This window comes from Balaenoptera acutorostrata, chromosome 7, assembly GCF_949987535.1.
Source record: "Balaenoptera acutorostrata chromosome 7, mBalAcu1.1, whole genome shotgun sequence".
Classification (NCBI taxonomy): Eukaryota; Metazoa; Chordata; class Mammalia; order Artiodactyla; family Balaenopteridae; genus Balaenoptera; species Balaenoptera acutorostrata.
This window is the reverse complement of record NC_080070.1, coordinates 31747338-31774283: the sequence shown is the minus strand read 5'-3', so window position 1 is coordinate 31774283 and position 26946 is coordinate 31747338.

Here is a 26946-nt window from a genome sequence, read left to right as displayed (position 1 = left end):
CTAAGAAAATTAAGTACATTAAATCATGTTCATAATGCTATTTTGATGAAATGGAAGTTAGAGGCACAAATATTAATAATATATATATAACATATATATGTAAACATAACTAGCAACATTTTTCAGGGATAATTATTTTGCCCTTTTGACATGAATTTAGGGTAAGCTAACACTAATAATGCCAAGATACTTGCTTTATAAAAAGCCATTATTCTTCATTTTGACTTGAAGAAATTTAAGATTGCAAATACATTTCAAATTGCAAGCACTCCATTTGGTTTCAAGCAGTATGTTCTTAATGAGGTTCTGATAATTGTTCAATGCTATCATTTCCATTTTTTAGAGTTTCAGTAAGCAGAAATAGCTTAAAGCTACCCTATCTTTCTAAACTCTTGCTGCCTGAAAAGTTCTAGTTAAGACTTCAAAAATAAGATATCGTATTGCTAGGGAACAATACACTCTCACACTGTGATTGTCAAGAGAACATTCAGTTTGTTTGAAATGCTTCTCCTTTTCCAATGCACAGAATACTGTCTAAAGGGACTTTCACATACTTTTTGTCAGGTGAATTTTAGATACAGTTACTGTAAAATTTAATAATGCAGAGTACTTGTGAATAGATGTGTAATTCACATTCTGGTAATTCAAGTACTAAAATGTCTAGGAGGGTAAAAAGAAAAATGGCATGCAGTTTGGCCCTTTGAGTGCATGATTGCGGTAATAATGAAAAGTCACGTCTACTGAGCTCTAAGAGTCCTTTCTTTTTAGAGCTATTTCACATACATTATATCATTAGTATTGCCATCATTGTCAATAGCATCAAACTGAACAATATTAATGAAAACAAAAGGTACACCATTGGAATTTGATCATAAAGAAACATAGCAATGTATAAGTATGCTTATATACATATATATTTTATATACACACATATGCATACACACATGAAACGGCTCATAGGAAACTACTCGTTTGCTCATAGTTTAGATTAGTTATTTTTTGATTGGCTGAACGTGATCTGTTAACCCCTATCATAGTCTTTAATGGTCTACCAATTCTATTGAGGACCATTAATCGATACAATTCAGGTATTGATTAAGTCTCTTATTTTGTTTCTGTAAAAAATAGTTTTATATGACAAGTTATCTTATTATCCCCATATTCATCCACTAAGGCCGCTACTGCTCCTCCTCCAATTCCACCTCCTCTTCATCGTCATCCTTTATTTCTCTTTAAATCCAATTGAGTTGTTAAGTTTCCAGGGGCTCAAGTCTATGAGCTGGGCATAACTGGGTTAACTATAAAACCCATTTAGGATGAAGGTAGCCTTCCACCCCATATATGTATTTGTGGACCCTAGGCAGTTTTGTATAGGTCAGAAGGTTTTCTGGATTTGTCCTGTTTTTGGTCATCAGCATAAATCCAAACATTACCCCAATGCTCCCTCCCTATGAGCTTCAGTGTTCCCTGACTCACCAGCCATTGGTAATAGTTGTGACTATTCCTACTGAAGTTCTGGTTTGCAGTTTCTCTGTCCTGATCCTTGTTTTCAATCTCCAGCCTGATAACTCAGTACTGATTCCCAGTAGCTGCAAGAGGGACAATTTTCTTTTACCTTCTTGACTATAATTGCTTATTCAAGAAGCACTAATCTTGTCCAGTTTTTCATTTGTTTATGGTGAGTGTGTCTAATACCAGATGATATATCATGACCCACAAAAAAACTTTTAAAGTATAAATACCTACAATATATTTAGTGCCTGGGGCTCAATTTTCCCAGTTTTGTTAGGCAGAGCATGTAGTTTTCTTATGGAATTATAAGAATGATAAGGCTGATTTAGGAAGGAACTGGCATTTACTCATCATCTAGGATTTTGTTGGGATGGAAATGTAGCAACAGAGTAATACGGCAAAGTATAGTCAACTCGGTAAGGGAAATCGCCACTCTAGGATAAAGGAAATCACAATTCTAGGTAGTGTTATCCTAAGGAGAGCCTAGATGCTTAATAAAATAGATTACTTATTACACCCCAGAAAGGACACCAAAGTTAAAGCTTGGTTTTACATACTGAGGCACATGATGAAAATCTCTTCTGGCAACACCTTATAAGAACAGGATATTAGCCTTTGATACAGGGAATAATGTAGGAGTTCAGTGATCAAAATAGAGAATTACATCCTTGGATAGACTTAAATAGAAATAAACAATTGGCTCTTGGATTGAGAATTTTTTAAAAGCCCTGCAAGTGGGCTAGTTGGACAATTGTAATTAAGCTGTGGGCATGAAGGTGTTTAATAGCTGTGCAGGAACTGGGAAAAGCAGATTCTGGGGTAATGATATAATGAGCTGCTAATAGGTCATTTGGGATTTACATTTCTTTAACATGAGGTTAGAACTTTTCTACATCTCTGAAACAGTAGCGGTATTTACCTTTAAGATTCACTAAGTATACTTTCTTGTGATGCCTAGACATTGCTAATTCTTTCCTTCTCCATTTGACAGTATCTACATAATTAGGTCACCTGTGATAATTGAGCCCAGCTACAAGAGGCCATGGATATTTTATTGTAAATCCTGTGTAAATCTTAGTTTCAAAATGTGTCCAGTGGAGATTATTAGAGCACCTATATACAGGGTTTTTGTTAAATATAAACGAGAATGTGTTTACAGTGCCTGGTACATAGTAAGCCCTATTTAAATATTAACTATGACTAATAGTTTGAATATGTGCCACATATGATAAAACTAAATTATTCTGTTAACATAATGATAAGTTGGCATGATAGAAAATCAGGATATCTTAATTTTAATAACATGTGACTTTTCTATGTCCTCTATGTAGAACTAAATGCACTATTATAACAGGAAAAGCATGATATTAAATAACCACATATCTGTCATAAAGATATTTATCCACTGGAAACATTACTTCAAGAGAATTTTGTTAAATGATGTTTTTGACTCTTTCCTAGGGTGATATAACATCAAGTAGGAGCTATTGAAAGTGAGGTAAAATATTATTTCTTGTATACTGAAAAAAAAAGAAGAAAAACTAATTACATTTTCTGATAGTTTATTCTTAAAAAAAGACTACTAGAAAAATACTTTTAAAATAATTTTTAATCTTCTTGAAAATCAGAAACTCTTCTAAACTTTCTAAGAACTTGCTGTTATAATTACACAGGAGTTATCTATCAGGAGACCACTATATATCTGTACTTGCAATGATATGATAAACTTGTTTATATTTTGTATTATAAATAATATTTTGATGAATTATTTAAATATTAACTTGGATATAAAAATTTATATTGCTGAGAGGAAGAACTACTAAACAAACAAACAAAAAAAACTTTTACCCAAAGCAGTTAAAATGTCTTAAATGCTAGATATATTAATAAACTAATTTGTTTCAATGATTAAGGTAGCTACTTGAGCATCAGTAAGAAATACGTAGAAGCAAGCATAAAACAAAATTTTCTCTAGATTAATACCAAAATGTTTTCTAAGGTTTACTTAACTGAGAAGAAATTAAGTTATTCCATGGTAGAGAATGATTAATTTACAAAGTGAACAACATGAGGACAGAGTTTCTTTCCACTTTTGATTCTACTGAAGATCTGAGCCCATAATTGACAGTGAAAGCTAGCCATTTTCACTCTGAAGATAGACAGGTGAATAAATATCCAACTGAGGATTTTTTCTTTTCTTGAACAGAGCTGATAATACCATTAGTTCAACAGTCTTGTATCAGAAAGATTTAAATGAAAATAAGCTCTTTAGTTACCATATTAATATTTATTTTTAAAGTGCACATGTCACCTATCAGTGAGTTTTATTTTGTTACTAAGAGTCTAAGTTTGATTCAATTGTCCCAACAAAAACTATATGTTACTATCTGTTTATTAAGTAATTATACACACACTCACACATAATGCTTTTCAAACCACTCCAGAAATAGTTGCATAAACTGTGTTTTTTCTGTACTAAGCTAATCTAATTGAATTTTAAAAAATTTTTTTAGATGGATAACAAATGAAATATCAAATTCTATGGGCACAGAAGAAAAACCTTGACATTGTAAATTTTCCTTTGTAAAATCCTTATAAAACTAACAAAAAAAGAGTCATCAATATCTATCTGAAGGAAACCATTTATCTATTACTAACAATTTAGAAATATGCTCTATTACATATACTAGTTAAAATCAACCAGATAATGTATTTTACAATTTTCCCTAGATTTTTTTAAATTAACTTCATGATTGCTACATATTTTGATTTCAGTTGAAACTGACATAAAAATGATAAACATCTACTGAGCATTTACAATAATATATATCATCTTTCACAGTATTGGTTTGCTTGGGGAATGTCAAAGACTATGTTAGGGGATGTGGTGTTGAAGAAGCCAAAGAAAGAACAAAAGCAGAAGAAAAAAAAATTGCGAATTATAGTGCGTGAACATGGGATGAAATAGAGGGAATTAAAAAAATAACATAATTTAACTAAGATTGTTAGAGATGAGCTATCTGAGGTGTTATCATTAAACTGAGACCAAAATAGAGTTAAATATGTTACACAAAGAGAAAAAAAAAATTCTAGCTGGAAGAAAAACCACGTACAGATATATTGGTGTACGAAAAAAGATGGCTGTTTGTGAAACCGAAAGTTAGATATTGTGATGAAGATGTAATTGTCAAGTCAGGAAGTGTGAAAACATCTGAGATTTTAACCTACTTGCAAGCTAACAAATTAGTCTGCCAGAGTTGTATAGGTACAACAGAAGACACAAGACTCTTGGGTCAGAGACAAAAGACAGTTTTATTACCCACAGTAATATCAGGAGCCAGAATAAGTGTCAGTTCCTTAAGTCCCAGTTCCAACAGAACAATGTGCTGAGGGGCAAATGTTCCCTGTACACTGAGTGGGGTATGCTGCAGGAAAGGAATATTAGAGTATTAGAAAGGATATTAGAAAGCTCAACATTGTATAGGGATTGCTGGCAAACTTGTCTATCCCCACACTCTGGAGAGATATATTATCTTTAATACTCTGGAATATTATGCAAATCTACTCTAAGGGAGTGAGATATCTCTGTCTTTACTATCCAAGGCTGTCTTCTATGCATACATTCTCGAAACAAAAGAACAGAGTAAATTAGTTCTTAATGTCTTTGAAGATGTGCAGTAATAAACTGGCACAAAAGAGAAAGAAAATGCTTGGATAGGGACAAATTATTCAATAATTTGTAGGCCATGGAAATGAGTTAGGATTTTTTCTGGGTACATTGAGAAGCCATTGAAGGGATTTACATTAAAAAGGGTTAGGCATATTCCAATTTATATTGATAGTAACTTCTGCCATTGTTCAGAGAATCAATTGGAGAGAAACAACATAGAGGCAAGAAGATTAGTTAAAATGCAGTTGATTCATACACATAAGCAATAATGGTAACAAAACTAAAATGGTAGAGCTATACGTAGAACAAAGAAGATATATTTTAAAAATTAAATTTGGGGTGAGAGAGTTGACAAATTGTTCATGAATTGAACACAAAGAGTGGGGAAAGAATGGAAAAAGTAAGGGAAACCAGAAAAAATATTATATTTGCGCATGAAAAACTGGGTAGGTAATGATTCTATTTGATGAGACAGTGCAGAACGGAACTTTGAAAGTATATTTGAGGGGAAAAGAGTTCTTCTTTAACCATGTAAATGCTGATATCTTTGTTAGACATAAAAGTGGAGACACACAAATACAATTGCATATTTAAATGTAGATATCAGAAAGTGTTTTTAATTTATGAATCATTAGCCATAAGAATATATAAAAGTCCATGAGAAAATGACCTACAGGGGTGGCGGGGGTGGGGGGGAAGAGGAAGAGAAAGAACAAGATGGAGTTCTGCAAAATCAAAAATATTAAATATTGTATAGAAAAAAGTAATGAACCAGTGAAAAAGAGAAAACAGGGAAAATATTTCCAGCAAAGTCAAGAAATAATAGAGCCAAAATAAGCATTATCTATCTTACTATAGTATTGATAATTGCCCCTGAGGGATCAAATAAAATAAGGATAGAGAAGAGAGAAGTATGATTGGTAACTTTAACAAGAGCTGTTGCCATAAAATGACGATGGCCAATTATTTCTTCTAGGAGTTTACAGTTAAGAGAGGACAGAAAAGCCAAGGTAATTTTATAGTACAACAAATTTCCATGTAATATGATGGAAAGAGAAATATAGTCCAACTGAAAATATCTATGCAGGCTTCCCATAAAGAGATTTTTCAGTTTTGCCAAATATTTCTTCCTGTAATTGCATGTGCATATAAGTATTTATAATAATGGAATGCACGAAAAAGAATACTTCTAATGATAGGTTTCTCAGGTATGCACTGTATTTTGCTGTCCCTACTGATGGCCTCCCTAAAAATATCCCCTGGTATGATACCTGTGTGATTTAGAACAAAGTATATACAGCATCCACAAGCTTCCTATTTGGGGAAAACATCTTTGTAATATGTCAGAGATTACTGAAGTTAATAAAAAGTTTAAGATCTAATTAGTAAGTCTTACTGATTAGATTTAGCACATAGTCCTTTAAAACAATTTTTTTAACATGATTAAAAAGTGCTGTGTTTCAGTTTTATTTTCATATATACCCTCCTATTAAACTGTAAGATTTTGCACAGTGGAAGCATGGCTTTTTATCTTTGTAACCCAAGTAGAGTATACATTGCTTGTATTATAATAACCACTTGGGTAGTAACTACTTAGAGATAAATAGATGAATGGATGAATGGCCAGCTGACAGTGGCATTTTAGATGGATATTAAAAGACTGGTATGAGTATAAATGGAAGGTATAGAGGTAAAGAGAGCGATAATTTTCCATTTAGAAGGAGCACTTTGAGGAAAGGCTTAGGGGTGGAAGACTACAAACCATGTTATGGAAAATTACAGTGGCTGGAAGTAGAAGTATGTGAGGAAGAGAAAATTTGGTTCCATTTAAGCTAGGACAAACTGTAGAAACCAAATCGACATCTTTAGGAAGTGGAGTGGACTGAACAGATTTATTTTTAGGCAGATTTCAGCAGTAGTTGGAAAACTCATGGTCCGTGACTGGAGATTTAACACAAGGGCACTGATGAATACAGCATATGTGGGGGGAAAAAATAGCATGTTTTAGTTTAGCTAGTTTCAAGTAGCATGTTTTAGTTTAGCTAGTTTCAAGTTTGATGTTCAACTGGGCCATTTATATAATGTCCAATAGTAATTCCAAAATGTGAATATGGAGCTTGAAAAAGATATTGTGAAGTCAGTTTAATTAACATGGTCATATGTTATTTTCTCCTGTACTGCTGAGTATTCTAGAAATTGGTGCACCTTAAAAACTTAAATATTAATGTATTTATTTGAAAATCACTTAAACCAACTGTTAGGTATCAGTCACTATCATAGACACTGGAGCTATAAATATGAGTACGGTTAGGAATCTCTTCTTAAGGAACTTGAAAACAAATAGTGTTCAAGCTTAAAGACCCACACATGCACATGTACACACACACACACACACACACTAAAATAATTCACCTATTTCAAATTTTACACATGGAGGTGAGAATTTTATAGGGTATTTCCATTTATAGAGCTAATTAAAAAATTTTAAATGAAACATGTAAAAGAATAATGAGATAAAACTATTAAAGGAGAAAGAAAATATGACAATGTAACAAGTAAGATGTCTACTGACTATAGCATTGAAATTTGTGACCTGGGCTTGGCTTTCTCCACTAATATGTTTTCATATCTTTGGTAGAATAGAACCAGTCAACATTACCTCTATCTTCTTCACACAAGTTTTAACAGCTTCTGTATGATTTCTGGGGTAAATTGTGCCTGAGAGAGCTTCGCAGGCTGGGAAATTTATTGGTTGCTTTTTCACACAGAACAGATCAACAAATTGCCACCCATCATTTGCTAAGGGTTGCTCTTCAATCATATTGTGATTGAAAGCACATCTGAAGGTCCTTTGCAATGTCATGAGCATAACATGCTCCTTTAAGAGGTCAAAGAACATTTGATTTTTCAAATAAACTAATCTTTTAAATGTCCATTTCTAATAGAGCTAAATTCATTATAATTAATGTAACTACACTAGTTGAATTGACTACAAAGAAAAAGAACCTTGACTTATATCTAATGTTTTGAGTCTGGTATTGCATATTTGTTTTCTGAATTGATAATGGGGTAATTCAATTAACCTTTTGCACATGATATGTATTGGTATAAGCAATTTATTTTTGCCATCTGTTTCAATTTACAGTATCAAATTCAGTGATGATATTGTCATCAAATGGGAAGGATATGAATATCCTAGACAGCTGCTTAATTTACTTATATTTTTAATATGTAAAATAATCTTCCCCATGATCTTAAGTGGTGTATATAATCTTTGTTAGATACATCATTTAATGATAGAATAATTTCAGCTTATGTGTTGGAATACATATTTTAAATGCCGCAAGATAAATTTCCTCTTAAAATCTACTAGATTACCACTCTAGAGATTACCTTGAAAATGATTTGCATGTGTGTGTGTGTGTGTATGTGTGTGTGTGTGTGTAGTGGGGCCAAAACAGCCCACTGAAAGCTACAAGTTCTTCATAAATATCTTGATAGTATAAAAAGTTAAGGCATGTTTGCATTCTTGTTAGTATGTTTGTTTTATCATTATTATTACACTAATTACATTAAGTTTTGGATAAACGTTAGTTTTTGTATTGGTGAATATTATTTTACTAAAATTCCCATCCATTGATCCAGAGAAAACAAAATAATAAAAGACCATTTTTGGCACAATGCTTGTGAGACATATAGGATTTGTCTTGGTGTCACTCTCTCCCGTTTTAGGAAAAGCCTGACCTCCCTAGCATCTTGCTATTCCAACCTCCAACTTCCCTGTCCCAGCACAGGTTGCATCGCCCCCACTGCTGAGAGTTTTCAGGAGTTTCAAGTGCAGCTTTCTCATAGACATCCTGAGTTCAGTCCCAAACTTTATCCAGTAATGTGTTATTGATTTTAACAGTGAGTGGTTCAAGTGTTGGAGTAGGTATTTGAGGAAAAGTAGATTTCCCAGTAATCCTCAAATCATTCTGTCCATTTCCTCTAGGTCTATATTGAGCATTTCTAATTTCACTAACCTTCTCTCCAAATATATTTACCTGATGTAGTAACTATATTGAAAGTTCTTTCTACATGCACATGATAATTTTAAGCAGAAAAAATATTTAGATAATAGGTAACTAAATCTCTAAATGCATTAAATAAAAATTCACCAGGTGGGATTAGGAAACATTGTATCTGGTAATTTTATATAGAAAAAAAAAAAGCGCTATTAAAGTATCTCCAGTCTTCTGAAGATGTAAATATTTAAAGTCTAATTTGATCCCCCAATTATGACAAGAGTGGTCTGAATACATTCCAACCAAATGCTTCATTTATTCTTTTTTTTCCTGACCTGATATCAATTTTCTTTCATTTGTGTCCTCATTAGTTTATCTTTCTTTTTCTGGAGGATATGGATCAATTCAGCTGTCTGCCAGAATTCATAAGGAAGATTTCATAGAAATACTGATAATGGTCACACTGTTAAATGTTCTCATTCTTTAATCCTTAACTGCCAGATATCTTGTTGGTATTTTATCTCTAGCCTATTTTTATTCAATGAACAATTTTTATATGAATAAATATTTATTACCCTATACAAGAGTAGAAATATACCCTTATACAGAAGAAATAGGATGTTCTGAATTGTACAGAGATATTCAAACAGACTGAAGCTTTTGTTCTTAAACTGCCTGCATGTAGCCAGGTTAACTTTATTTTCAAATATTTCTCTTTGCTCCAAAATCTGCATCCCCACAGATTAGGAGCCCAAAATAATATGATGTACATTTTCACTCTCCAGTGATAAACAGCAATTTAGTTCTTTTTAATATTCCATTGCGGATGTGTTCAGAATTTGTGTCTCTATGAAATGATTTCTTGAAAGAATTGAAAAGCAATTGGAAGAATTTTATATGGACTATTTTTTTTAAATCCTAAATTCACAAATTATAAACACAGAAAATAAACCTGGAAATTCTTGCAGGAAAAATAAAACACATTATTGATTATCTTTAGTTTTCTGAAATTTTAAGTACTGAAAGTCTTAAATGACTAGCCAGTATTGGGTTATTTTGGAAAAAGTTACCAGGAAAAGCCTTGACCATTGGTAAAATCAATTTAAAAGATAATTGTAAGGCTAAAGGTAACAAGATCACTTGTGCTGTGGTTTCCTTGTAGTTGCTCATTACCTCTCCAAGTTCAGTGATTTTCTCTGTGAGATAGTGATAATAATATTTACCTAATGAGATTTTTAAGAAAATTACATAAGAAATAAAATAGCTAGAAAGTGAATTCTAACTATTTTCAGAATTTTCTGGTTCTGTACTCTGATGTCTGTCATTAATTTTGCAAAATTCTCAGCCATTATTACTTCAAGTATTTATTTTCCTTTCTCTCTTGACTTTCTGCTATTCTCATTACAAATATATTACACTTTTAGAATTGTTCCTCTGTGCGGGGGTATTATGTTCATCTTTTCCATTCTTTTTTCTCTTTGCACTTCAGTTTTGGAAGTTTCTATTGACATATCTTATAGCTCACTGATTCTTTCCTTGGTCATATGCAGTCTATTGATGAGCCCACAAATGTGTTTTTCATTTCTGTTCCAGTGTTTAAATTTCCAGCATTTCCTTTTGATTCTTTCTTGTAGTTTTTATCTCTCTGCTTATATCATCCATGTTGTCCACTTTTTGCATTAGATTCCTTAGCATATTAATCTTAGCTATTTTAAATGCCCTGTCTGATAATTCTAAAATTCCTGCCATATCTGATTCTGGATCTGATGTTTGCATTGCTTTTTCAAATTCTGTTATTTGTCTTTTAACATTCCTTATAATTTAGCTTTCCTTGAAAGCTGAAAAGATGTATCCCATAAAAGGAACTAAAGCATATTAACCTTTAGTGTGAAGTTTTATGTTTATCTGGCTAAAAGTTAAACAGTGTTTACTGTTTGTTACAGCTGTGGTATCAGAAACTAAATTTTTCTCCATTGTCCTTGCTTTTGTTGCCCTGTTATTGAATTTTCCTAGAGCCTCATGGAGTCTGAGGCTTGTAATTTTTAAGATGTAATTTCCTGTTATTGTACAATACCCATTGATGTAGTGGTAAGGTGTGAGAGGGAGGGGAAGCATTCTATAGTCCTATGGTTAATTTTCAAGCTAGTCTGCCCTGAGCCTCCAGCAATTTGTCAATTACATTTTAGCCATCCTATCAATATTGGCTGCAGCTGTTGGCTTCTGCTCCTAGGTTTCTACTACTGGTAGGTTGTGGACAGATAGCTCTGTCTCTCTATCTCTCCTGTTCTGGGGGCATTAGTTTGTTCTGTGGCCTCAATTTTCTCATGGATCTAAGAAGAGTTGTTGATTTTCAGTTGTTCAGTTTTTTTCTTGTTGTGAGAATGGAGGTGATAACTTCCAAGCTCATTACTTGTCAGAGAGGAAAACACTAGATTTTTTCTTTTAATACTTAAAATTTCAAAACAAATTATAAAATCCATAAAATTATTTATTTACCAGAGTAGAACTTCATTTAATATACCTATATTATCTGCTTCAATATCTTAGAACCTAAAAGGTAACTGGACCATGAAATCATATTAAGACATTACAAAATTTATTTTTATATTATGTAATTGCTTTCTTTAATATAATTCGTCATCTATAGAAGCCAAAATTCACCAGTGTTCCATGCTTACTATCAAAGGAATTTAATGTGATATTAGTCTAGATTCAGATTTTGACATTAACATTTAACTCTAATATTGATGTAAATTTTGGAATGATTTAACCAAATGGCTGGAGGATTTTTGTTTGCTTTAAAGAACATAGCAATCTCTTGTTGGCTTTAGAGGCTTATTTAATAATAAAATTAAAATGTATAGGTCCTGGACTTCAGGAAATTTTGATAGCTTACAATAAATAAACAAATATGCTTTAAATGATGTCATGACACAGCTCATATATTTCTTGCATGCTACTACTTGGATTTTTGCAAATGCTCCACAGGTCTGGAGCCTGTGGGAGTAAATGATTTAGCCATCAGCTCATAAATGACTTTGGAAATTAGTTGGAGGTTAATTCTCTGCCTCATTGGCCCCCCAAAGTAGACAAACAGTAATTGATTTTGATGGCATCCACAAAGCACCTTCCCCTATTGAATAATGGAGTACAATTCACAGAGACATCCCCAGGATACAGGAACAATCAAGTGGGTATCAATGAGATGTCATTAAGAGTTTATGCTTGTGCACTTTATCAATCTCTGCCTACCTTTAGCAGTTGTGTTGCTTTAGGGAAACTACAAAATGGTTTGTATCTTGTACCAAATACTCTACACTTAAATAACTACTTAAAATACACCAAAATAGGTATCTAAGATGATAAAGTAATCATCTTTATTGAAGTAATGAACTTAATATCTCATCATTACTGATATTTATTAGAAGGAATAAAGCCAGTACTGAATAGGCCCTGTGATAGGCATAATAATCACCTCCCTAAACCCAAAGTTATCCACTTTTAAATCCCCCAAACCTTTGAATATGTTACCTTACCTGTCAAAGGACCTTTGCAGGTCGAATTAGGAATCTTGAAATAGAAAGATTATCTTGGGTTATCAAAATGATAACTCCAGAAGCTGGAAAAAGAAAGAGAACAGAGTATCTCTAGAGTCTACAGAGGTAATACAGCTCTGTCAATAACTTGATTTTAGCTCAGTGAAACCTACTTCATACTCTGACCCCCAAAGTTGTAAGATAGTAAATTTGTGTTGTATTAAGCCACTAAGTTTGTGGTAACTTGTTACAGCAGCAGTAGGAAATATGCAAGCACATCAAATTGAAAAAATTTAGGATATTCTTGATAACTGAGGGCAACGTAATGAACCATTGTTAAGTGGTTATTTATGTGCTAGGCAGTATGTCAATTTTTTGCATAATTTAGCAAACACATTAAGTCTTCATATATAGATTTGGTTATCATCTACATTTTGCAGATGTCAAAACAGAAACCATGAGAGTTGATATAACTTTCCTAGACAGATTGAGTATGACTAGAGCTAGAACTCTAACAAAGGGAGTCAGATATGGAAGACAGGGATCTGAGCCACTGAAATATACTGTCTTCTTGTTGGAATTAAACCCAACTCCTTTCTTTAGGACTCCAAAAATAGTAGAAAAATAATTTTAAATAATCAATTAAAGAGTCTTCTATTCCCTTGTTACTGGAATAGGGCTTAGGAAGGCTACAAATGCAAAAGATACTATTCCTGTCCTCAGAAATTTTATACTCTATTTGAAAATTATACAATCTGGAGTATTCAGATGAACTTTTGTGTCTTTAATTAGAATCTAATCTTGAATACTAGCCCTTGGCCTAGTGTTTCTATATTTCAATTAAATAACTGGGTGGTGGGTGGGGGATGAATGATATCATGGTTTGTGAAGTGTCCAAACAGTGAAAGGAAATATTAAGTTGAGTCTAGAGTCCATCATCAGCTCTCAAGTGTCCCCTACTTAAGAGGTTTGTTGCAATTTGTCCTCATTTATTTCAATTCCATTTAAATATCCAACCTCTGAATCTTTCATATGGTGAGGGTTCATGTTTGTGAAGAATGACTACTGGAGCCAAAGTTATCTATGAATAATTCAAGATATGGAGAGTTTCAGAGCATCAGTTTCCTCTTTGGTAAAAATGGAAGTAAAAATGCTTACTTTTTAAATTAGTGTGTTATTTAAATGAAGTAATGGCCATAATGCACCTAGGACAGTGCCAGAAACTCAATAGTTACTGCTATTTTGTATTTTATATTTTTTAAAGTGTTTAATTAGCATAAGCTCCAATTTCATCTCAGTTTATAGGGTTTGTGAGATATAATTTAGGCCGTATTTCTGAAAGTCTCATCTACTAAGTCTGCCTGCTTAAATTCTATGCACTTCTGCCTTTTTGAGCTTATTTTGGGAGGACGAACAGGGTCTCTTCCTTCCTTTGTGCGCCTGAACTTCCTTTGTGTTCTCCGAACTGTGTTTGACATAGTTGAGTTCAGGGTCTTTAGAGACTGGAGAGCGCTGCTAATAGGTCTATTTGGCATAATGGCTGGGCTGAAATTGCTCCTCAGTTCTACAGCTTTACTAGAAGACTGTTACAGCTCTCTCAGAACTATCTCAGAGCCGGCTGTTTAAACAATGAAGTTTTCTCAAAATAGGCCTTTACTGACAATTTTCCTCTCTACAGTTGAGACTACTGCCTCCGTGAACTCAGTTTATTTTATTCTTTAGGTGGTTAATGGCTGTTGGAGTTCTTTCAGAGATGCTGCAAAGGGTTCAGTATAGTTTTCTTCTCCCCTTGCCTACCTCTTTATATGAGTAGTAGTTGGTTTCCAGATACGAAATATAACAGGAAAACATTCTCAAACAATAGATTCTGATTTAATAAAATTTGTAATACTATGGTCCCTTTTACATTTCATCCTTGAGATTTTTTTTTATTTTATGATTTCCTTATGATTGGCAATCTTACACTTGATAATTTATAATTTTTTTTTAATTTATAAATATTTTAATGAATAAATGAATGAATCAAAACATAGAACATCCAGAACAGACTTAAACATATTTCCAGAATCTGATCCACTTTGCACTTCATCTGATGCTGTAAAATTCTAAGTTATATTTTCCCAACATCAATAACAATCCACCTTTTATATTTGACTCTATGGTATTCATTGCAAGACCTTCCCTGTAGGTCTGGATCTCAACAAATGGAAAATATCATCTCTATTGAGTGTTTTAGTACTTTAAGTATGATGAATTAGGAAGGTCAGATGGTATTATGATAATGGTATTTATTAATACTAAACGTTACTGTGCATTTACTTTTAATATGTTTTAACATAGAATATACCACAAGTAGCATTGTTTTCTTAGTGTAAGATAGTATGTTTTTGATGATGTAAAGTTGACAAACAGTTTACATATTGATGAATGAATGAACAAATGAATGAATGGTGTAAATTTATATCAAATTCTGAAGGAAATATTATATATGTAGTGTATAGGAATTAAAGTAATAGAATGTTACTATATTTTTTATATATTTTGCTAGTCATGTTAATGGCATAATTTAAGGCCAGTGGAATCATATTTACTTTACAGATGTGAAAAGAGAGTAAGAACTCAATATGTATCCACACTTAGTATGTTAGGTGGCAAAAATGGGGTGATTCCCATTATTGTGAGTACATTTAAAATCTTATCCAAATTCAGTGTGACTAAGGAAGAAAGTGCTTTGATGAAATATCATTAGTGAGTATAACTGTAATTACTGATGTGACCTACTATTTTTTCATGTATAGATATAAATTGGATAACATTCAAAGTAACCAGGCAAATGTCACAGAAACATTTCCTATCTGCATAAGGTAGAATATCAGATTCTCTCAGTTTCCTCACTTCAAAATATTTTTTGGTCTCTCAAGAGTATGTCACACACATAATTCTCTTGTGTCCTTTTGCTCCAGTTTTCTTCATTGACTTCTCCTCAGAAGCCACCTGAAATGGTATTGCTGTCACTGTTGTAATCCTCCATTACAACAATGAAGGACTCTGACAAAAGTCCTTTTGTTCCCTGATATGTCAAGGTGCCAAGCCATGTCCTCTTCCACCTAGAAGTGGGAAGAACTCTCCTTTCTCTACCTGTCTTACATAGTTACCTGGGCACCAAAAAAGTAATCCTTGTGTTTCATAGAGTCCTTCATGAATAAAGTTGCTTTATTTTCTTTATACAGACATTATCATTACAGATTTTCTCCAGACAGTAAGCCATGAGGTGTGGTGGCTAGGCAAGTGTGACTACTTGAGACAAACCACACAGTGACATCTAGGACTTCATATAAGCCCACCTGCAAAATCTTCTCTGTTTCAACAGTAAACTCTCCATCAGATACCACCAGGGTGGCTCAATTTACTACAGTACATTAGAGAAGCATTTCAGAGTCAGAAATGAGAGGCAAGTTAGGTTCTATTTGCACTGAAACCTCATCAAAATTAAAACAGTATCCGTAAAAGACATTTGAAGTTGTCCTCTTTAGAACATGTGCAAGTGCTAATGAAGAAAATTAACAAAAGAAGAAATTCTTAAATGATATTTTTTATGTATCTTTATTGGAGTATAATTGCTTTACAATGCTCTGTTAGTTTCTGTTGTACAACAAAGTGAATCAGCCATATGCATACATGTATCCCCATATCCCCTCCCTCTTGAGCCTCCCTCCCACCCTCCCTATACCACCCCTCTAGGTCATCTCAAAGCACTGAGCTGATCTCCCTGTGCTATGCAGCTGATTCCCACTAGCTATCTATTTTACATTTAGTAGTGTATACATGTCGATGCTTCTCTCACTTCGCCCCAGCTTTCCTCCCCCGCCATGTCCTCAAGTCCATTCTCTATGTCTGTGTATTTACTCCTGCCCTGCCACTAGGTTCATCAGTACCTATTTGTTTTTAGATTCCATACATATGTGTTAGCATGCGGTATTTGTTTTTCTCTTTCTGACTTAATTCACTCTGTATGACAGACTCTAGGTCCATCCACCTCACTACAAATAACTCAATTTCATTTCTTTTTATGGCTGAATATAATATTCTGTTGTATATATGTGCCACATCTTTTTATATCTGGTGTTTGGAATGTTTAATATTTTTCTGAATTTAAGCTTTTAGCTAAAAGGAAAGAAGTCTGCGGGCTTTATGGTCATTTCCATAATAGGCTGACTTATTTAATCTACTCTTTTACTCAGTTCTTTAATAAGGTCTCTAAAAATAAGTTAAAGATCAAAATTGTGTTTGTCTCTTCACTTACTCTGTTTTTGATATTAGTTGAATTAATAACATATATTTCAAAAAAAGCACAAAATGATTATTAATTATGCTCTAGTGACATTTTTCTCTAATAATTCAAGATATGCCTATGAACTCAATGAAAATGTGAAAAATATTACTCTTTTTACATTAAAAATTTTGTATCATTCATGTCAAAAATATTTTTACATTCTCTTTGATAACTAAAGATGTAAGATGCTTTAATATATAGACAAGTAATAATTGGATGACCCCTTTATAACTTTTCACACATGAAGCACAAATTTAGCACATATTTTTTCTTCAATTTTGAGGTGCCTAGAGGATCTTACTAAGAAACCATTTTAAATACAAGTCCATAGTTTATATATATATATATATATATATATATATATATATATATATATATATATATGGGATCTATCTATCTATCCATCCATCCATCTATCTATCTACCTCTCTATCTGCCTATCTGTTCATCTAGCTACAATTGTGATTGTCAAGACCATAAACAGCAGATATTGGACAAAATATAACTGATTATTTTTTTGTTTGAAATCATTATTATAGCTGCCACTCAAACTATACCACCATCCTGCAATTATGTAAATATTTTCTTGTTAAATTAAAGGAAAATAGTCAAATAATTATTGTCTCTACTTATTTTTGGAATGTAGACAATAAAATGTAGTATTGATATGTCCTTTTTATGAATAATACATTTGATGTATTTAACTTTGATCTAATTGGATGACACATTACAATTCAAATAGAACAATTTGCTATATTTTCATGTGCATTAGTTTTAGAACTGTAGGCAAAGACTTACCAGCATAACTTTTTTTTCAGAAAAAAACAAGGCTTTTATGTATGTTGACATCTAATACTTTACAGAAATTGCTCTTGGAAATGAATCTTACTAATAAGGCTGCACTGTATTCTATTTATTAGAAATCTTGCTTCTAATGAGCCCATCTTCATTTTTATTGTTTTTGTAATAGAATAGAAGGAGTTGATGAATACTAGCTAAACATCTGTTTTCTATTTGACATTTTGACATGTGCAGCGTTAAGACCATTCACATTGATAGAATACCTTAAACGTCATCTGTTGCTTGGCTTTATATTTTGCCTTTTACTCACATATGAAATGAAGGTTTTGGAAAAAATGTTATATCCTTTAAATATAAAACCAATAATGCTTGTCTGTGGTATCACCTTTGTTACCAACAGTGATTTGATTAAGAAAAATACTAACAGTGTAGATGCTTTGTGCAGACACTAGTTGTAAAGAGGTGTTGCAGAAACCCCAAATCTTTCAAATGAGTAAAGTTGTCTTTCCTTTTTTTTTTTTCACTAATCATCAGTGACTAAGCATCGTTATTCATTTTCTTTAAATCAATCTTGAAAACTCCCTGAGCTCAAAATTATCAGTTAGTGGCAAAACATTGAAGGCACTTCAGATATCTTTCTTTTTTTGGATCTTAGCTGAGTTTTGACATATGGCGCTTGAGAGCCTGAAAAATACATTTACTTATGAATTTAAGCTGAATTCTCTTAAATGTACGGGAGTGTTATGAGCACATTTTTTATTTTGCCAACATTTAAAATCATTTCCTTGTTTTGGATCTTCCTATTTCTATATGATATTTTAAAAATGAAATTGCTGTTGTAAAAACATCCTTAAAGTGACTGACCTATACTTTTAACTTTTCAAAACTAACTTTCAGATATACTTTATAAACATAAAATATAGTTATAAATATTAATACTAAATGAATGAAATTGTCATAAATCAAAGTAAAGTTGGATGTCTCAGTTACCTACCCCCTTATTTCTTATGTTTTAATCAGAGACAATCAGTTGTCATCAATCACAGATAATCAATGATCCACCAGTAAGCTGAGCCACCGTCTCCACTCAGCAGTTACATTGCTTAATGAGACAGAGACAGGGCTAATTGCCACTAAGTTTTACCCCGTCTTTTTGTGTCAGTAGGATCCAGTAGAAACTGGGTCAATACATCCAGTTAGCATCAATAAGGCTAAGCAGCATGGTTGGAAGTGGCACTCCACTTCTCTCCCTGACTTCCCCCTCATTTTAGCAGTGACCAATGGGGTGCTGAGCTTACACCTGTACTAAAAGGTAAAGAGGCGCTACAAGTTGGTGCCCTACTTTTGCAGGGAAAGTGTCGGCAGGACAGAGGAGTCTGAACTCCCTCCCTGCCCATCTGCAATGAGGTAAGGTGAATCAGTGTGAGTCAGGAGGTGTCTCAAAAAGTGTCTTCTTGTAAAAAGGAAGAGTCTCATAATATCCAAACATCCAGGATACCATGGAAAATCACTACTTATACCAAGAACAAGACAAATCACACTTGAATGAGAGAAGACAATAAAATATGGCAACACCAAGACAATTCAGATGTTGGAATTAACTGCAGTTACACATTTGTTTAAAAATTGAAGAAAAAAAAATGAAAATCTCAGGAAAGAAATAAAGTCACAGAAAGGAATCAAATGGAAATTATAGAGCTGAAAAATAAAATAACACAAATTTTTTTAATATCATGGTAAGCACTCCAAAGTAGAATGGAGATGAAAGATGGTATAATCAATGAACTGGAGGACAAGTCAAAAGAATTTACTCAATCTGAAGAACATAGAAGAGATAGACCAAAAAAAAAAAAAAAAAAATATATATATATATATATATGTATATATATCTCAGGGAACTGTGGGACAATAACAAAAGACCTAGTATAATATTCATATAATTGGAGGAAAATAATATAAATCCTTGGATATAACATTCATATCTAAGGTAATGAGAACAAGAGAGTAAGACTAAGAAAATGTTCAAGGAAATAATGGCTAGAAACTTCCAAAACTTGGAAAAAGACATAAACAAGTTCAAGAAGGTAAGTGAACTCCATATAGGATAACCAAATAAATCAACACCAAAGCATCATAATTAAACTTTTGAAAGCAAAATGCAAAGAAAAAAATTTTGAAAAGACCCAGAAAGAGCATATTATTTTAGAGCACCATCAAATTATGTGACAGCAGATTTTCAATCTGAAACCATGGAGACCAGAGGAAGTGGCACAACATCAATGACTGAATAAACACTGGTAAGTGAATTTGGTAGCTGATGAGATATTCTTCAGGAATGAAAGGGAAATAAAGACAATTATAGAGACAGGAAAGTAAGAAAAAAAAAATTAGCAGTTCTACCCTTAACGAATGGCTAAGAAATTTTTCTAAACAGGAAAGAAATGATAACAGAAGAAGGCTTAGAACATCAGAAAAGAAAGAATATGGCAGTGAGTAAAAATATGGGTAAATATAATAGATTTCTTTTCCCTGGGTTTCTTAAATCATATATGCTGGTTGAAGATAATACAACACTATATGATGTGGTTCTCATTGTATATACAGGAAATATCTAAGTCAGTTTTGTTTAAAATGGTGGAAAGATAAAAGCAATTACATGGAAGCCAAATTTCTGTACTTCACTTAAAGTAGTAAAATGTCAATACCAGTACATATATATAATATGTATATAATCTCTTATTATTGTTCACAACTACATATAAAGCAAATATGATATCAAAATAAAAAGTTTAAATAATCAACATAAAAATTAAAGGTAGATAAATCCACAATCATAGCAGAAATCTAACACACCTATCCAATAGCTAGTAGACCAAGCAGGAAACAAAATCACCAAGGATGAAGAAGATCTGAACACTATAATAACTTTACACAATATGTAAACAGAGGACAAAACAACCAATAATAACAGACCTCAAATTCTTTTCAAGGGCACATAGAACATTTACCCAAACCAACCATGTACAGGGCCATACATAAAAATGCTTAAACAAATTTTAAAAGATTTAGCTCATTAATCTTATGTCCTCTAACCACATGGCATTGAACTAGAAATTGACAACAAAATTTTAACTAGAAAAGTCATATCTTTCTTGAAATAAAGTCATATATTCATAAGTTAACTAAGAAAACACAATTTTAAAAATATTTCATTGAAATATCATTGCATAATGAAATATTAACACTTGTGAGATACAGCAAAAGCTGTGCGCAGAAAGAAATTCATATACACAAAGCAATTATTTAGTAAAAACAAAGTAATAAATGAATATCAGTGATACAGCATCAATTTCAAGAAAGAAAAACAATTCATCAAAGAATAGAAGGAAATATAATGATTTTAGAGATTTGTAGAAATAAATGAAATCAAAACAACTGTAAAGAAAATCAACAAAGCAAAAGTTATTTAAAATATTAACCTGATTAAAAATGCTAGTAATTCTAATTTACTTTGTTTAAAAATAGAGTGAATATAAATATTAACAAACATCAGAGATAGAATGGCACCTCTATTATAAATCCTAAAGACCCAAAGGATAAGTAAGAGGACAAATTCAACAAATCAATTTTGCACTTTGACTGAAATATACCAATCCTTGGAAAATGCAACTAAAACAAAGCTAATGGGATAATAAAGAGTAAAATTGTATTGGCCCATATTGGAATGGTTTAATATCCAATACCTATATATTTATTTTAAAGAACACAAAAATTTCCTTTCCTTCAAAGAAAACTCCAGTACCAGATAGCATCACCATTAAATTCTTCCAAAAATTTGAGAAATAAATAATGTTAACCATATACATCTTTCAGAGGAGAACAAAGTAGAAAATTTTTCTGTTTTTATGAGGTGAACACAAACCTGTTACTGAAATCTGATAAAGATTGGGGGGAAAGAAAAATTTCATTTCATAATCAGTAATGCAAATTCTTAAAATATAGCAAACCAAAATCAAGGATATTTATAAAAATTACAGTATATCACCACTTTTGTTTATTTTAGGAATGCAATGGTAGTTTAACATTTGAAAATCACACAAAGAGAGAACAGGAAGTAAAACAACCACTGAAGGATTCACCTAAATATACCAGTCTCCACAAACTAGCATATAAATTCAATGCAATTCTAATCAAAATTCTATAAGGTTATTTTTATGAAAATTGAGAAGGTATTTCTAAAATTCATAAGAAAATTTAAAAAGCCAGTAACAGTCAAAGCAATGGAGAAGAAAAGCAAAGTTGAATGACTGTCAAATTAATACCCATTCCAAAGTTATAATTAATAAGATGATGTGTTATTGGTCCAAGACTAAATAAATGGACAAAAACAATGGAGCAGAGAACTTGTGTTTACCAAGTATACCTTTAAGAGAATGAAACATGATGCATATAATAAAAGTTATTCTCAGCTCATATATCCACCATGTCCAGTACATTATAAAATATACTGTAAGTATCAATAAAAAGTAAACACATAACCTTGTAAATAATGGCAATAACTTGATGAAATACATTGCAGATTAAATTATTCAAATTGCTGATAAATATATAAACTTATCCCATTGTGTTTAATATTATTGTCTCTTTTGCTAAACTAGCAAAAAGCTTTGGAATTTGAGCCAATTTAAAGAAATTCTCTTTGTAATTCTAATAGATTTCTCACTTGAGTATCTTCACATTTTTTTTACTATATTCTTATAACATTAACAATAGATAATACAAGAGCATATTGACTAGATATAATTTTATGTTGACAGATTTTTTTGTCTTTAAGCATTTCAAATTATCACTTCATTGTCTCCTTGTTTTCATATTATTTGATAAATTCTATTGGTTACTCTTTTTTTTGTTTGTTTCCCTATGTATAATGGTATCCTTTTATTTTCTGACTTCCTTTAAGATCTTAATTTTCTTCATGGTTATGCATAATTTTATTTTTATATGTCTTGGTGTATATTTCTTTGTGTTTATCTTGCTTATAGTTCATTGAGCTTATTTGATCCAGGGGTTGATTTTCTTCATTAAGTCTGGATTTTTTTGAAAATTATTTATTTGAATATTCATTCTGCTACTCCTCCTCTACTTAAACAATTCCTATTAAGAGACTTCAAACTATTTTATATTTTCCCACAATTGACTGAGTCTCTCCTCAGTTTTTTATTTTTTGGCCTTTTTTAGAAAGTTTCTATTGCCCATTTTACAATTCAAAGATCTTCTTTTTTCCTTTTTTTTTTTTTTCTGTGTTGTTCAACTTTCTGTTATTCTTGTCCAGGATTTTTTTTTTTTTTAATTCCAACTATTGCTTTTAGAGATCTGGAAATCCCATGTTTTTATCTTAAATATCTTCCATTTCTGTGCTAATAATGTTCATGTTTTCCTTTATATTCTTGAACACGTAAATGTTTTGAATATAATATATGTTTTAAAGTCTGTCAGCTCCTGTTTTTGGTTCTGTTTCTATTGTTTGGTTTTTCTCTTAGTTGTGTGTTATACTTTGTGCTTCTTGGAATATCTACTCATTTGTTTTTTAATTTTATACTGGATATTTTGGTATATGTACCTGTGTGTATGGGCACGTGTAGTTTTTGAAAAAATATTTGCAGGCAGTTAATTGACTATGTGCATTAACTCAGGTCATTCAAGCCTTCTTTTCTAAACTTTTTAGAGAACACTAGGAATAGTTATTACTCCAGGACTACTTTTGCTATACCACTATACCCTGGTTTTCAACAGTGTCTCTTTACCCTGGCTAATTGAGACTCCAAAAACTCCCAAGACTTCATAAGCTCTGGTAGTACTCCAGCTTATTGCTTCTTGACTGTTGTTCTTTGCCTGTCATTGTCCAATCTCACTCTAATTATGTACAGTGTCATATTCAGCCAGACTGAAAAGTACTCTTCAAGATATTTCTTTTGCTCTTTGTTTGAATACCTCTTCCCTCTCTGCCTTTCTGGTACTCTTGCCAGAAAATACAAAACTGCTTCCACTCACTACTCATTAAAACCTTCTTCCTCAAAAAAAAAAAAAAAAGAGAGAAAGAAAGAAAGAAAAGGAGATCTCTGTTATACCCCTCCTGGCTTTGTGGTCTAGAAAGTGTTGTCAGGTAGAAAACCTGGACTTTTATAGGGCTTTATTCACTATCCATATTTTTTTTAATCTTTTAGGAATAATATTACCAATTTGCCTGTTTTCCAATTTCTAAAAATCATTTTTTTCATACATTTTGTTCAATTTTCTAGTATTAGTTATACCATCAAAACCAGAAAATGTAAAATGTGGAGTGATGTAAAAAAACATGGCAGAATTAAAAGCTGTTTTTGTCTCATCCCTTCAACCTACAACCAGTAAAACATCTACAATGCAACAAAGGTGCTTCTGCCCAACACACCAGGATGTGGGAGAATTTCACATATTTGTCCCCCTAAAGGTGGTGGAGTGGAACACATAGAGGAAATGGAACTGAGGGAACAGCAGAGGTAGTTCCTACAATACCAGAGGCCCTCAGGCCATGGCAGCTGAGCCTGCAGCCCCAGAGAACCCGATAGTAGCAGGGGAGGCAGCACATATGACTCAGGCCTCTGGGCTGCAGTGGTGCCTGTGGCCATAGGTAACTGGAAAATAGCAGCAGTGAGGCCTGGGGCTCTGTCCCTCCAGTCGCTGAGGTCCCCATGACTCTGGCTCCCTGCCATTGTACCCAAAGTCAGTAGAAAGTAGGAAATATTAAAAATCAGAGTAGAAATGAATGAAATAGAGACTACAAAGACAATAGAAAAGATTAATGAAACTAAGAGCTGGTTCTTTGAAAAGATAAAATAAATTGATGAACCTCTAGCTAGACTCACTAAGAAAAAAACAGAGAAGGCTCTGATAAATAAAATCAGAAATGAAAGCAGAGAAATAACAACATATACCACAGAAATACAAAGGATTAAAAGAGAAGATTATGAACAGCTATATGCCAACAAATTGGACAACCTAGAAATGGACAAATTCTTAGAATCATACATTTCAAACTGAATCATGAGGAAATCTGAATAGACACATCACTAGTACAGATATTGAAACAGTAATCAAAAAGTTCCCCCCAAACAAAAGTCCAGGACCAGATGTCTTCACAGGTGAATTCTACTGAAAAATTGAATACCTATTCTTCTCAAACTCTTCCAAAAAATTGAAGAGGAAGGAATGTTTCCTAGCTCATTTTACTAGGTCAACATCACCTGATACCAAAACCAGACAAAGACAACACAAGAAAATTACAGGTCAATATCTCTGATGACCCTAGGTGCAAAAAATTTCAACAAAATATTAGCAAACTGAATACAACAATACATTAGAAGAATCATACACCATGGTCGCATGGAATTTATTCCAGGGATGCAGTGATGTTTCCACAACAACAAATCAATCAAACTGATACACCACCTGGACAAAATGAAGAATAAAAACTATATGAATATGTCAATATGTACAGAAAAAGCATTTGACAAAATTCAACACCCATTTACAATAAAAAACTCAATAAAGTGAGTATAGAAAGGATGTACCTCAACATAATAGAAGCCATAAATGACAAACCCACAGCTAACATCATACTCGATAGTGAAAAATTGAAAGCTACCACTCTAAGATCAGGAACAAGGCAAGGATGTCCACTGCTGCCACTTCTATTCAACATAGTACTGGAAGTCGTATTCAAAGCAATTAGACAAGAAAAATAAATAAAAGTCATCCAAACTGGAAAAGAAGAAGTAAAACTGTCATTATTTGCAGAAGACATGATTTTACATATACCATCAAATTAAATAGAAAACATAAAGACTCCTCCCAAAACTATATGAAATAATAAATACAGTAAAGTTTTAGGATACAAAATCAACATACGAAACTCTGTGACATTTCTGTATGCTAACAACAAGGTAGCAGACAGGGAAATTAAGAAAATATTCCCACTTATAATCACAACAAAAAGAATAAAATACCTAGGATTAAATTTAACCAAGGAGATGAAAGACCTGAGCACTAAGAACTGTAAGACTTTGTTGAAAGAAATTGAAGAAGATACAAGCAAGTGGAAAGCTATTCTATATTCATGGATTGCAAGAATTAACATTGTTAAAAGGTCTGTACCACCCAAAGCAATCTACAGATTCGATGCAATCCTTATCAAAACACCAAGGACACTTTTCACAGAAATAGAACAAAAAATTCTATAATTTATATGGAACTACAAAAGACTCAATAGCCAAAGCAATTCTGAGAAAAAAGAACAAATCATAGTCCCTGATTTCAAACTATATTACAAAAACATAGTAATAAAAAACAGCACGGTATTGTCAAAAAACAGATAAATAGATCAATGGAACAAAATTGAGAGCCCAGGGAAAAACTTACACATATATGGACAATTAATTTATGACAGAGGAGTAAAGAACATGCAATGGAGAAACAATACTGTCTTCAATAAAAGGTAGTGGAAAAACTGAACAGCCCCATGCAAAAAAATGAAACTTGATCACTATCTCATACCAAACACAAACGAACTCAAGACGGTTTACGGTTTAAAGACTTGAAGGTAAGACCTGAAATCATGTATAGGAATAAATAAGCAGTACATTATTTGACAGAGGTCTTAGCAATATCTTTCTAGACATTTCTCCTCAGGCAAGGGAAGTGAAAGCAAAAATAAACAAATGGGACTATATCAAACTACAGAAAAGCAAATTGAAGCTGAACTTATTTTTGTAGGTCATAAGTGATATATCTAAATAAATTGATTTTATACAATATTTTTAATTACATTTAAAAATAATGAAATAACCACGATAAGGTGTATAGCTGAATATTTATATCCAACTGAAATTTCTTTCTTTTTTTAAAAAATATTTATTTATTTATTTATTTATTTGGCCATGCTGCGTCTTAGTTGTGGCATGCGGGATCTTTTAGTTGCAGCATGTGGGCTCTTAGTTGCAGCATGTGGGATCTAGTTCCCTGACCAGGGATTGAACCCAGGCACCCTGCATTGGG